Here is a 13,948-nt window from a genome sequence, read left to right on the forward strand (position 1 = left end):
GGATCTTGATCTTGGTTTCTTGTGCATTACTGAATCATGGATTGCTAAAGATGATTTATTTACTTAAAATTAGCTCTGTTCCCATGGCTATCGAGGTCTTTTCTCTTCCAGAAACTGCCGGAATGGAGGTGGTTTAGCACTTCTCTATAAATCATTTTTCCATGTACAGCTTTTTGAAAAAGGTAACGATGCATCGCTAGAATATATGTTAGCTACTGCTAACGATGAGCTCTCCTGCCACCCATTAGGTATTCTGTTATTTTATCATCCCCGATTCCTTGGAATTAAATTTTCTAAACTAGTATTCGAGACCATAACAAGTGCTTTCCTAAAATTCCAGAGACTATTGATTATTGGTGACATTAATCTTCATTTAGATGATAAAGCTAATAAAGATGTTATCGAATTCAGCAGTTTTCTCACTTCTCTGAGTTTACCTCCTCTTACGTCCGATCCAACTCATGAAAAAGGGCACTCTCTCGATATCATTAGCTTTCTTGATCTCTGCAACAAGAAAGAAAAAGAAAAATAAAGGAATTAATTACCTGATGTTATTGGTTTGTCTTACTTCTGAAAAGATTAGAAGATGATGGAACACTTTTAATGTAAAATTTACAACATATCAGAGGTAGCTATCTCAGATTTGAGATTTAGCAAAAGAATTACCGTACTTATTTCCTCTTCTTGTAGAGTGAGGTGAAGTTTTGGATTTGTCACATTGTTCTGTCCCCACAATTGAAGAAAGCTGACTTAGATCCATCCTCATTGACCTATAGCGAATATTCCTCTACTGGCCAAAATGTTAAGAGTCCATTATATCCGCTCAGCTTTCATCATATTTAGAGAGATTTTCCATTCTTTTATCTTGCCAACACGGATTCAGACCTAATCTCTACTGATCTCACTAATCTCTAAGGTTCAGCAATTGCAAGTGCAATAAGTTTGCAATTTTGCTACAATTCGACCTATCGGCGGCCTTCAACGTCGTTCACCATGATATTTTGATTTACCAACTTTCTGAGATAGGTATTGATTACCACAGTCTTAGACTGGTTTTCTAAATTCTTATGATCTTGCTCAAATACTGTTAATATGAATGGCACCATGTCATCCTTTTGGAAGCCTTTATGCGGAGTCCCACATGGATCACCTTTATCACCTATTATTTTCAACATCTACATGACTATTTTGAAACTTTTCCGTTTATCCCCCTGTAAAACACTATTTACATATGCAGATGATATCTTTGTTCTCCTTGAGATTGATTCGAACCTCACTAACTTCGTTGGGAATATAATAGAATGTATAATGAAACTTCAGTCTTGGGCCCTTCAGTGGCGTACCTAGCATGTGTGACACCTGGGGCCCATCATTTTTTGGAACCCCCCCCCATCTGTACGAAAAACATGATTTTTAGTAACAAGCCACACATCACACATGAGTACCTAGGAAAAGGCAGCATCTTACATACTGCAGTGAAAAGTACAACAGCAATACACCCATTGTAAAACTAAAGCCAGACTAGTACAGATCAATCCTGCAGTCAATCCTAACAGAAAACCATGTCTTTCGAACACACAGAACACACCTTCGCCTAGTATGGAATGTCATCACAAACTTTATTCCTCCCCCTTTTACAAAACTGTAGTGTGGATTTTAACCACGGTGGTAACAGCTCTGACGCTCATAGAATTCTGAGCATCAGAGCTGCTATCACCACGGCTGGCACTAAAAAACGCTCCACAGTTTTGTAAAAGGGGGGATAATAGAAATACATAGACAAAGGTTAAATTGAACCAGCAAGAAGCTGGACTCTGCATACAATGCAATACCACAGAATCAGTGACACATGTCTCCTAAAGCAATAAATAAATAGAAAATTTTTGTTCTACCTTTGTCTTCTCTGGTTTCTGCTTTCCTCATCTTCTTGTTACTCTCTTCCTTCCATCCACTGTCTGCCATCTCTCTTCCCCTATATGGCATCTTCTCTCTTTCTATGCTCCTTCCAGAAACTGTATGCCTCCCCCTTCCATCTCTCCTTTCACCCCCATTGATCTGGTATCTGTCTCCTCTCCTTCCCCCCTGCTCTGGCATCTCTCTCTCCGCTCCCTTCCTCCTGTTCTTCCCTGGTCTTCCTTCTCAATTTATTTTCTGCCTCTGTCTAAATTCTTTTTTACTATTCAGTCCTCAATTTCCCTCTTTCACTGTGTCTACCTATAGCTTGCCACCTCTTTCCCTCACCCCTTCCAGTAACTAACTCTATCCTCTTCCCTCAATCCTGCATGTGCCCTTTTTTTCATTCTCCTCCCCATTTCCTTCCAGCATCTGCTCCCCCTTTCCCTCACACTTCCATTCAGCAGCTGTCCTTCCGCTCCCCCACACTTCCATTCAGTGTCTGTTTCCCTCTCTCTTCCCCTTCCATCTACTACTCACCCTCTATCTTGCCCCTTCCATACACTGCCCTCTGTGCTCTTTCTATCCAGTGTGCACCCTCTCTCTCTCTCTCTTCCATATGGCATCTTCCCTCTTTCTATGCTCCTTCCATAAACAATCTATCCCGTGCCCCTTCTCCCCTTTGTACATGATTGATTTCAACTCTGTCACCTCTCCGTTTTTCTCTCTCTGTCAACACCCTCTCCCTTATGCTCTGGCATCTCCCTCTTCTCCTTTCTTTCCTTCCCACCTCACGGTCTGACATCATCCCTTCCCTGATTCCCGGCATCTCTCTCCTTTCCTTTTCTTCCATCTCTCCCTCCCCCTCCATGCTCTGACATCTCCTTCTTCCTTTCCCCATGATCTTGCATACCTTCCTCCTTCCCTCCATGCCCTTGCGTCTCTTCTTCCCTCCAAGCCCTGGCATTTCCTTTCATTCCCTCCCTCATCTTCCTTCAACACTCTCCCCAATTCTCCCCCCTCTGCTCCCTTTCCTCCTGGTGTCCTGAATTTCATCGGGCAGCAGCAGCATTCACAATTCACTGCTGTTGCCCGCTTCAGGCCTTCCTCTCTGTCGGGTCCTGTCTTCATGAAAACAGGAAGTAGGCAGGACCCGGCAGAGATGAAAGCCTGAAGCCGGCAACAGCAGCGAATTGTAAAAGCTGCTGCTGCCCGAAGAAGGTAATGGCGCCAGACCTTGGAGCACAGAGGCAGACTGCTTCTTCCACCTCTCAGCCGAACCCCCGCTGACCCTCCTATCTTTCCTCCCCCCAAGTGAACCTTTCCGACCCTCCCAGCGAGAGCAGCAAACTCCCTCCAGTAGCATTGACTGCTTCGCGGCTTTCTCCTGCCGGTGAAGCGTCACTGATGACATCATCAGTGACGCAGCAGAGGGAGGAGAAAACCGTAAAGCAGCTGACTCTACTGTAGGGAGGTTTGCTGCTCTCGTTGGGAGGGTGGGAGCGTGATAGGGACCGGGCCGGCTATGCACCCCCCTAAGGCTGCACCCGGGGCGGACTTCCCCCCTTTGCTACGCTACTGGGGCCCTTACTCTACAAATGAAACTGAACGAGTCCAAAACAAAGTTACTTTGGTTTGGCCCAAAATTAGAGCAGCTAACTTCGTCCATTCTGTTGCCTTCAGGATCCTCACTGCAGATTGAATTCTCAAGTAAAGTTCTGGGTGTCATTATAGATTCAACACTTTCATTCACTGACCATCTTAATTCTCTGGTAAAAAAATGCTTTTTTAGTCTCCATATGTTGAGGAAAGTGAGATCCTGTTTCCATCATCAACACTTTACTGTCCTTGTTCAATCAATCATCCTTTCGAGGTTGGATTATTGTAATTCAGTCTATTTAAGCTTGACCAAGAAAAGCTTTCAAAGACTTCAACAGAATACTGCTGCTAGGCTGATCTTTGCAAAAAGTAAATTTGATCACTTCTCTGCTCTTGCAAAAACTTCATTGGATTCCTATAATTTCCAGGGTTTATTTTAAATGTGCCTGTTTAACATTTAAGATCTTGCATGGCATCCTTCCTCCTTTAATTCCCCTGTCTCGGAATTCTGTAAGATCTGAAATTACCAAATCTACTCAAAAATTTAAATTGTCCTTTCCTACGCTGAAAGGTGTTACCTACATTGGCAAATTAGGGAAGTCTCTACTTTTCAAAATTACTGAGCTGTGGAATGATTTTCCTATTCATCTGCACGATCTGGGCTCTTTCCAATCATTTCGAAAACATCTGAAAACTTGGCTATTTTCAAAGTTGTAGATTCCGCTCCTCTCCATACTATTCCAAATCCATATTGTATCTGTTCTCCTTTCTAAGTTTCTTGTAAACCATGCCGAGCTCTACTGTTATAGAGAAGATGCTGTATATAAGCCTAAGGTTTAGTTTTTATTTATTTTTAGGTTTGTTTTTTAATTTTTTTAGTAATGCACAAATCTAACCTGGGATTCCAAAAATGAAAACTACCCAACAGCCTGCTCCATATCTGGGGTTCAGCTGCACAGTTCCTGCTCAAAAAGCTATGACAGCTCGATTGCTCTCTGGCCTTTGTGAAACAATTCAAGTCCAGACAGACAGGGTTGACAGGAAATGAACTATAAAAACAAACATCAGCTCTCTAGCATGCTTTTAAAGAGGAGGAAGTGTGTCAGCAAAACATTAAGGAATGACATTGTTTCTCAAAAGCATTCTGGTATCTGGGCATCCAGTACAGCAGGCAGTGATCTCACTGTGGTAGGAGTTATGACAGGTAACCTTTATTCCCTACTTTTTGGCTTTCAGCGGTTTTCAAATATACATACATAGATCAAAAATAATACAAATCAATCTTCAAAATGATATCAACACATATCAAAACAAGAGCTACAAATTCTTCAGTAACGTATTTAAAAAAAATCTTACAAAATGCCTAACAACGTTAGGAAAGACAGACCAAAAGGATGCGTCTACAAACAGCTTAGATCAACATCTTAAAGCTGTAATGATCTACGCATAATCTTAGTTCTCTGAAAGAAGGTAAACATGCTATTGCAGTCATACGTGGAGCTGAATAATGGCAGTCTCTAAGTAATCTGGCTAACCAGTGTACAACAAAAACTTCCTAAACAAAGATACTGGTTGCTTTAGTGACCTCTAGGCTTATAATAGCAACATTGAGGGGGGTATATTCATGGGCGTAGCCAGGATCTGAGCCAGGAGGCTGCAAACGATCTTAGACTAAGATAACTACACTGGAATTGGACTCAAGCTTGAATACATGGGTATCAGCTAAGTAAGCAGACTTTTGTTCAAGGTTGGAGGACATGACAAAATAGGCTATTGAAAAAATGTTTTTATTTTAAACTTATGTTTATGTTTATTGAAAGCTTCTATACCGCTACTAATGACTGGGGAGTCAGTTCAGAGTAGTTTATATGAGCTTCTGTAGAGATGTTACCATACATGGGCTCTATGCTGAAATACACAGAGCTCTGTGGTGGTGTTACTTAGTCTTCAACTTAAAACTAAAACAATTTTTTTTCTATCTGTGCTAAACCTTTCCAGAACTTCCTTTTCTATTTTATCCTTTTTTCCCCGAACCACCTTATCATGCACACCCAACATACACAGCACGTTCAAGTGATCCTCTGTCCTTATATCCATCGTTTTCCTTACAACGCCAAAATCCGAGTAATTGCACTAAATTGCTGTAAGTCACTTTACAAAGTTGGTTTTAAACCAACTGACTGAAGACTAAAATTGAATAACAGAAGCAGAGAGTACTCATTTTACATATGTTTCCAGAATGTAGCAGCATCCATGTCCCCTCACCCCACTCCCTCTCTTGCTCTCATCCCTTCTTTCCCATCCTCCTTTCTGATCTTGGTCACTTTCTTCCTCCCCCACTTATGGGTCCCGCATTCCATCTCTGACTTCTTCCCTTCCCTTCATCCTGTGGATCCACCATCCATGTCCCCTTCCCCTCCCCACCTCCATCTGTGGGTCTGCTCTCTCTCACTCTCTGCCCCCCCCCACCAGTGGCATCTCCCTGCTGTCCTGCTCCTAACCCAAAAACCCTCTTCCTCCCCCGTTTGGGGTCTGGCCTCCAATCAATTCCCCTCCATGTTTGGAGATGATATTTCTTACCTGCAGGCCTTCCCAAAGCAGCAGCGGCGGCAAGTGGCCAGCAGAGGAAACACTGTAAACGGGCTGCTTGCGGCCAGCCCTACCAAGGCCTTTCCTCTGCCACATCAGAAGTGAAGCGGCAGAGGAAAGGCCCTGGTGGGGCTGGCCACAAGCATTTACTATTGCATTTGTTTTCATTCAGTTTTGGGGAGTGCAACTGCACCCTGCTGGCTACACCCTTGGGCATATTCAATATGATATCTAAATCTGCACACAACCATATCAAACCAGAAAATCCTTGAAATTTCGGGTTTGATTATAACTTGGAGCTAGACATTTTCAGGCTGAAAATAGCCATCTGTAAGTACCACTTAAAAAAAAATTCCTAGAGAAAATCATAGAAAAACAAGCCATAGGGACGAGCCACAAAGTCATCCCAACAGTGCAATGAGGCAGCCTAGTGGTACAAATCCCATCTAAACCCCTTGATATTGTATTGTGACTGCTCTCCAGGAGCAGAGAGAACCTATTCTAACTGACGGTCCACCACTAAAACATCTCTCAAGCTTGCAGGTCACATATATTTAAATTTCTGTGTTCCAGAAGAGCACACATATTTGTACTGAAATTATAAAGTGGTAATTGATCCTCAATGGTAATTGAACTGACTACTAGGCTACTCCATCCATTTAATGGCTCCTTTCTTAGGAATGGCCCTATCTGGAGCTGTCAACCTATTTTTTTTTTTTCTATAATAGTTTTATATCTCCCTTGTGGAAGAAAAGCAAAAGGTTCCTTGTTTCCTCTATTGAAGTAGGATGAGGACATATATAATTTCATATTCTTAAAAATTAAAAAAAAAAAAAAAAAGAATTCTTTCATGTTTTTGTCCAGAACCCTATAAAATACAAGCATCACCTACCAGTTTGATTCTTCTTTAAAAAAAAGCACAACCAGACACAGAAGAAAGAACACAAGGGGAATTCTTAGGTGACAGACACATGCCAGTCAATATTCAGCCGATGACGGTCAGCATTGTTTTAACTGCTTATGGCTGTCGGCTGAATTAGGTCCCGATAGTCAGTGCTATCTGGGCTCTGGGCAACAGGTCAACAGGTCCAATATTCAACTGGTTTCTCGGCTTGCTATCTGGGCAGAGGGCTGAGCATGAGCGAATAATGTCACACACATCCGCACATGCTCCAGGCCCTCCAGACGTGGCCATAGCTCGTCCAGAAGAAGAGAGAAGGCTTTGTGGGGGCAGGACTGGAGGCAGAACTGGGTGGGATGAAGGTGGGGCTGGGGTGGAATGGAGTGAGGCTGGAGGTGGAACAGGGTGGGGTCATGTGTCTGGGGTTTCCTGGAGAAAAGTATGGTAACCCTACCCAACTCCTCCTCTAGAGCAATCCGGTGCTTAACCAGATAATGCAGAGGTGGTCACAGGCAATATTCAGCAGTAGCGTTGATTACTGGTGGGCAACCAGCTCAGTGGGGTTTAATCAACCAGGAGACTGTCCTGCCCTGTTAAACGCTTTTGAATATCAGCCAGATGGTTTCTAACAAACTTGAAGGCCCATATCAACAGTACAACATAAGAACTGACAATAAAATACAAACATTACCAAACAGCACTGATTCCCAAACCTGTCCTGGGGAAATCCCAGCTAGCCAGGTTTTCAGGATATCCACAATGAATATCAACTTGCATGCACTGCTTCTATCATATGCAAAATTACATGAATATTCATTGTGGATATCCTGAAAACCTGGCTGGCTAGAGTTCCCCAAGGACAGGTTGGAATTACTGTAAGACCATTGGTCAGAGCTCCTATATCTAAATATATAAGGACAGGTTGGGAATCACTGTAAATGACATGTCCATTTCATTCATATGACCTTCTATGACAATTCCAGTTGAATTGCTGTGTAATAGCATCCTTAAGGTTTTCCCCTTTACCATGCATTTTGCACCTTCCTCATTCCCACAAAACCCCACTGTGATTTACTGTAGCCACAAGAATAAACACCTTTGATCCCTTCAGACTACCTGGTGGAATTCAGTTAGATCAGGGGTTGGGAACTCCGGTCCTCGAGAGCCGTATTCCAGTCGGGTTTTCAGGATTTCCCCAATGAATCTGTATTGAAAGCAATGCATGCAAATAGATCTCACGCATATTCATTGGGAAAATCCTGAAAACCTGACTGGAATACGGCTCTCGAGGACCGGAGTTCCCTACCCCTGAGTTAGATGGTAAAAAAGGATACGAAATAGAGAACAGGAAAAATGATGGGCTATGTCGTGCAGTGCAAAGTAGTACAGACTGATATGTGTAGGAAGCCTGAATATCGTCGTCTGACTAGACTTGGGTAAATCACTAGAATTTATGCAGGGTCACTCTGGACGACATTCAGCTAGAACCCACATAAGATACTTATTAGAATGCGACCAAAACTGATTTCTTTAGCTCCAGCCAACCAAATCTGTGGCTAAAATTTGCTGAAACTGGGGATTACTGCCCTGCCCTCACTACCCACTAGATCACCAGGGGATTAAGGGAGGGTGTGGCTGCTTGTTCTGTGCAGGGGCTGGGCCCTATCTGCCAAAATTGAAACAAGCAGATAGGGCCCAGCCACACCCTCCCTCCATCCCCTAGTGGGTAGTTAGGGGAGGTTAGTAATCCCAAGTCGCTCCTGCTCATGTCCTCTCTTTTGCCAAAATGATTGCTACTGGAGGTCAAAGCAGCCATTTTGGCATTGGAACTGGCATAGGCAGGAGCAGAATGCTATATCAGATGCAGTAATAGCCCTCCCCTACGACTGGCACCAACGATCAAGAGCTTCACACTGGGCCAACACAAGACCCACCCACTGATGACATCAGCACGGAACTACAGGGGAGGACAGCACACTGGAGCGGATGAGAGAGGGGAGCCTGGAGGGTCCACAAAAAGCTCTAACTCTGCCCTTCCACCGGCCATAGGCCCTCTCCCATGACTGGCACCAACAATCGAGTGCTCCACACTAGAACAATACAAGCCCTGCCCACTGATGACATCAGCAGCAGTGCGGGACTAAAGGAAGAGACAGCACACTGGAACGGGTGAGAGAGGGGAGCCTGTAAGGTCCACAAGAAGATCTGCCTCTGCCCTACCACTAACCACAGGCTCTCCCCCACAACTAGCACCAACTATGTACAACAGGACAATGCAAAACCCTGCTCACCAAAGACATGCAGACTAAAGAAGAGGACAGTATGTTGGAGGGAGCACATTGACGCAAACAAAATAACACAAACAAAATAACACAAAATATACAGGCCCTAAAATCACAACCAACAACCCACACATACTATCAGCTCACCTACTTAAGTTGGGTCCCAGACAGTCGGATTTTCAAGATATCTCTAATGAATATGCATAAGGCAGATTTGCATATAATAGAGATGATAGGCATGCAAATCTGCCTCATGCATAGTCATTAGGGATAACTTGAAAATCCGACCAGCTGGGAGTCCTCCTGGACAGATTTAAGAACCTCTGGACTAATTAGATACTTTGAAATAACACTGACAATTTCCTTAACACTAAGCAGGAGGTGAATGACGCAAACCTCTATGCTATGGTTATTGATTGCAAGCATTTGGCTAACAGCTATTAGCGCGGCTTGTTAAGACTACAAACTTAACTCAGATTTCTTAAAACAAGATTCCTGTTATTATATCTGATCTTTAAAAACTGCAACCAATTTTACCAGACAATACCACACAGAAATGCCTAATAAATTTTAAGGAAAGGATACCACAGAATATTGATGAGAATAGGAAATCTCAGAATAGAAATACCACTAATAATATCTGTAGAAATTTGAAAAACATAATTTATAAAAAAAACCTTAAACTTCACTCAAAATCACAACCCTTATCATGCTGTTATGTGAACATAAGATCTGTTTATAACAAAATCTGCTTGATCCGTGACATGATTGTAGAGTCTGACATAGGAATTATATTTATTGTAGAGACGTGGTTAAAGAACAGCCATGACCCCTTAACTTTGGATGTTTGCCCAGCAGGCTAAAAAATGATACAAGTAAACAGGCAGAGAAAAAAAGGGAGGAGGTATAGCTATGACATACAAGAACTCCTTGGCAGACAAGAAAATTAGTTCCCTATGTGAACCAGAGGCAGAGCTTTTACATAGAAACATGATGGCAGAAAACGGCCAAATGGCCCATCTAGTCTGCCCATCCACAGTAACCATTATCTCTTTCTCTCTCCGAGAGATCCCACGTGCCCTTTTGAATTCAGACACAGTCTTTGTCTCCATCACTTAAAAAATTACCCTGCACAACAACCTCTTGGTTGTTACAGACCACCTGGACCCTGATCAAAATGTACTCACAAAGCATACAAATTCATATCCAATGCAGCACTATCATACTTTTCCTCAATACTACTAGGTGACTTCAACCTGCCATTAGAATAGTATCCCGCAAACCTTTTGATACCGTGGCACACTAAACTGAGGGCCGTGGCTGGAGGGCATCTGGAAATGTGTGGACGTTGATGTGATGACATCATGTGCATGTGTGATGTCATCACATTGACATCCATGCATGAACGGAGGCCCTCCAGACAGGGCCCTGAGCATGCTACCACTATATCAGTGGGGGGTGTTGGAGGAGGAGAGGTGTCGGAGGCGCTGGCGAGGAGGAGAGGTGCTGATGCCAGCTGACTGCCTATAGGACGTGCCTTTCACCGTGATAGGCATGTCCTATAAGCAGTCAGCCAGCAGCTCCTCTTCTCATCGGCATCTCGTGGCACACTGGAATCTTGCCACGGCACACAGTTTGCGATACACTGCGTTAGAAAATACCCTAGATTAAAATGAGAAAGATCTCAGGCTATTTCTTTGCAACTTCTCCTTTATATATAAATGTAGTAGACCCGTCTCATGAAAAGGGTCACTCACTGTATACAGTTACAACAAATGAGCCAAACTTGTTATCCTTTAATGAATGGTCACCTCTAATCTGGTCAGACCACTACCTAGGTAGATTCACTTTAAAATTATGAATCAGGACACTCAAACCCAAATCCAAAGGAAAGCTAATCAAAACAAGAGGGAAGATTGATGCTCAGTTTGTTTTGGGAAAGACTGGGAACTTCCCTACAGACACTCCATTCCAATCCACACCTAAATCGCAAAGAGTGGATGGAATCCATAGAGATGACATTAGAGTCTATGGCCCCCTTAGTGGAGATAAAAATTACCAAGAAGGGACAAAACCCCATGATTCTCCACACAATTGAGGATATGAAAAAAAAAAGACTGTCAGAAATTAGAACAGGCTTGGAGGAAGTCTGGAGACCAATTACTGAGAGAAAACTGGAGGAAATTATATTCACAATACAATTATCAAATCAACCATTACAAACACAGATATTATTCAGACATAATGGGAATAGATAAACCAGACCTAAGGAAGCTATTTAAAATACTAACAAAAATAACCAACTGCTCCTCTACGATCTCCTCAAACATAGATTCTCTCACATCTAATACACTAACATTATACTTCTCAAATAAGAGAGATCATGTTCAAGTCTTTCAAAGAAAATATTTTAAAAACTCATCAGATGACTCCAATTCCAAGGGCTGCTTGGTAAATATACCAACAGAATATGGTCATCTTTCAATCCTGTCACTGGGAAAGAATTGAGACCACTAGTAAATAGGCTATCTAAAATAAGCTGATGACTAGACCCATATCCATCATACCTATATCACGAGATGTCAGATGAAACGATCAACTGGCTAATGGAGATGATCAACTCTAATATGGTACACGGATGGTTCTCCAAAAGCTTTTAGTGAAATCTTACTTACACCCATCCCAAAAGGAATAGACTTAGATCTATCCCAAACTGCCAATTATAGACCAATAGCTAACCTACCTTTCGTGACTAAACTAACAGAGTTTATCGTTTCATCCCAACTAAAAGATTATATTATGAAATGGAACCTGCTATCACCTTCTAAACATGGATTAAAAAATTCACATAGCACAGAGATATGCCTAGTTGACCTAGTATTCAGGGTAAGATCAGCTTTAAGTGCAGGTTAACAAATGCTGCAATTGCAATTCGATCTCTGTGGCATTTGATATGGTAAATCACATTCTGCTACTAAACAAATTATCCAAACTAGGAATATCAGGACCTGTCCTTCAGTGGTTTCAAGGTTTCCTCACAAATAGAGTGCTGAAGGATGGAATCTACTCTAACTAATGGACTTTGTGTGGTATACTACAGGATCTCCTACAATAAATCACCGATACTATACAACCTAGTCATGACCACTCTAAAGTCAATCACCCTAAACCAGTGGTCTCAAACTCGCAGCCCGAGGGCCACATGCGGCCCGCCAGGTACTATTTTGAGGCCTTCGATATGTTTATCATAATCACAAAAGTAAAATAAAAGTTTCTTGATCATATATGTCTCTTTAGCTATAAATTGCAATATTATTATTAAGGCTTAGCCAAAAGGAAAGATTTATAAACTATAAAGAGTTTTACCTCATGCAAAATTGTCATTTCTTTAATAAGACATTAACTATTTTTTATGTACCTACAAATCCAAAATGTGGCCCTGCAAAGGGTTTGAGTTTGAGACCACTGCCCTAAACCCAGGTGAATGCTTATTCTCAGGTGTAGATGATATCTTTCTTCTAATCCCTGTGGACCTGAAGCTAGCAAATGTGCCCAGCAAACTAACAAAAGCTTTAACTAAATTACAAACTACCATCTGAAACTAAAAACAACCATCTGAACAAACTACCATCTGAAACTAAACACTGTAAAAAAAAAAAAAAAAAAAAAATCAAACTTCTGTGGTTTGGAATACAAATACAGCTGATACCATCTTCTATCATATTAACAAATGGAGTCATTATCAACATTGAAAAATCCTCTAAAGTCCTCTAAAGTCCTAGGAGTTACCTTAGATAGCTCATTGAAATTTAAAAACCATAGTCCGATGAAGAGCTGACACTTAAAGCCTTGAACAGTAAGAGCTTTTCAAGTTCAAGGTGGTGTCGCTGAGGACCGGGGTGATTTGTTATATGGGAGACATAACGGTTGTGGTTTACATACTGCTTCTTATGATCTTATCATTAAGTTTCCCTCATAAATACTCATATTAAGGAAGAGGTATTTAATACAGTATAACACAGTGGTCTCAAACTCAAACCCTTTGCAGGGCCACATTTTGGATTTTTAGGTACTTGGAAGGCCTCAGAAAAAATAGTTAATGTCTTATTAAAGAAATGACAATTTTGCATGAGGCAAAACTCTTTATAAATCTTTCCTTTTGGCTAAGTCCTAATAATAATATTGTAATTTATAGCTAAAGAGACATATGATCAAAAAACTGTTTTATTTTAATTTTATGATTATGATAAACATACCGGCCCCTGGGCCACGAGTTTGAAACCACTGGTATAATATAACATAAGACCACTGTATGTAATATCTTCAGTGCTCTTGAAATTACTTAGATTGTAAAAATTATATTTGAGTATCTCAGATAAAAATGGAGTGTGAGAAAGGATCCATATGGGACCCTCCCTTCTAGTTTATTAAGCAAAAGTTTTCTTTTGCATACCACAATCCATACTCTCCCATTATGATAAGTTAAACCATTTGTTTTTTTCATTTGAGGATTTTGCAACAGTTGTTATCTTCTTGCCAAGGTGAGGTTATTTCCTCCTCTTGTTGCCAGCAGTGACATAGCTAAAAGCAATTTCTTCTGAGTGAGCCCAGGGATGAAATGGATGGGCACATGCATCTTCTTTCGATCTCCTCTCCCCCCCAACATAAATAATTAATATATCAA

At 41.7% G+C, this 13,948-nt stretch overlaps 1 long non-coding RNA gene across 1 annotated transcript in view; it reads right to left on the reverse strand.

The window, feature by feature from the left end:
• The window catches only part of LOC117360694, a 135,120-nt gene that overhangs the window by 111,079 nt on the left and 10,093 nt on the right, over positions 1-13,948 (reverse strand). The window contains exon 2 of the long non-coding RNA XR_004539490.1: positions 438-504. This is a non-coding gene — a long non-coding RNA (uncharacterized LOC117360694). The remainder of the gene's footprint in view (positions 1-437; positions 505-13,948) is intronic.

Source organism: Geotrypetes seraphini, chromosome 5 (assembly GCF_902459505.1).
Source record: "Geotrypetes seraphini chromosome 5, aGeoSer1.1, whole genome shotgun sequence".
Taxonomy (NCBI): Eukaryota; Metazoa; Chordata; class Amphibia; order Gymnophiona; family Dermophiidae; genus Geotrypetes; species Geotrypetes seraphini.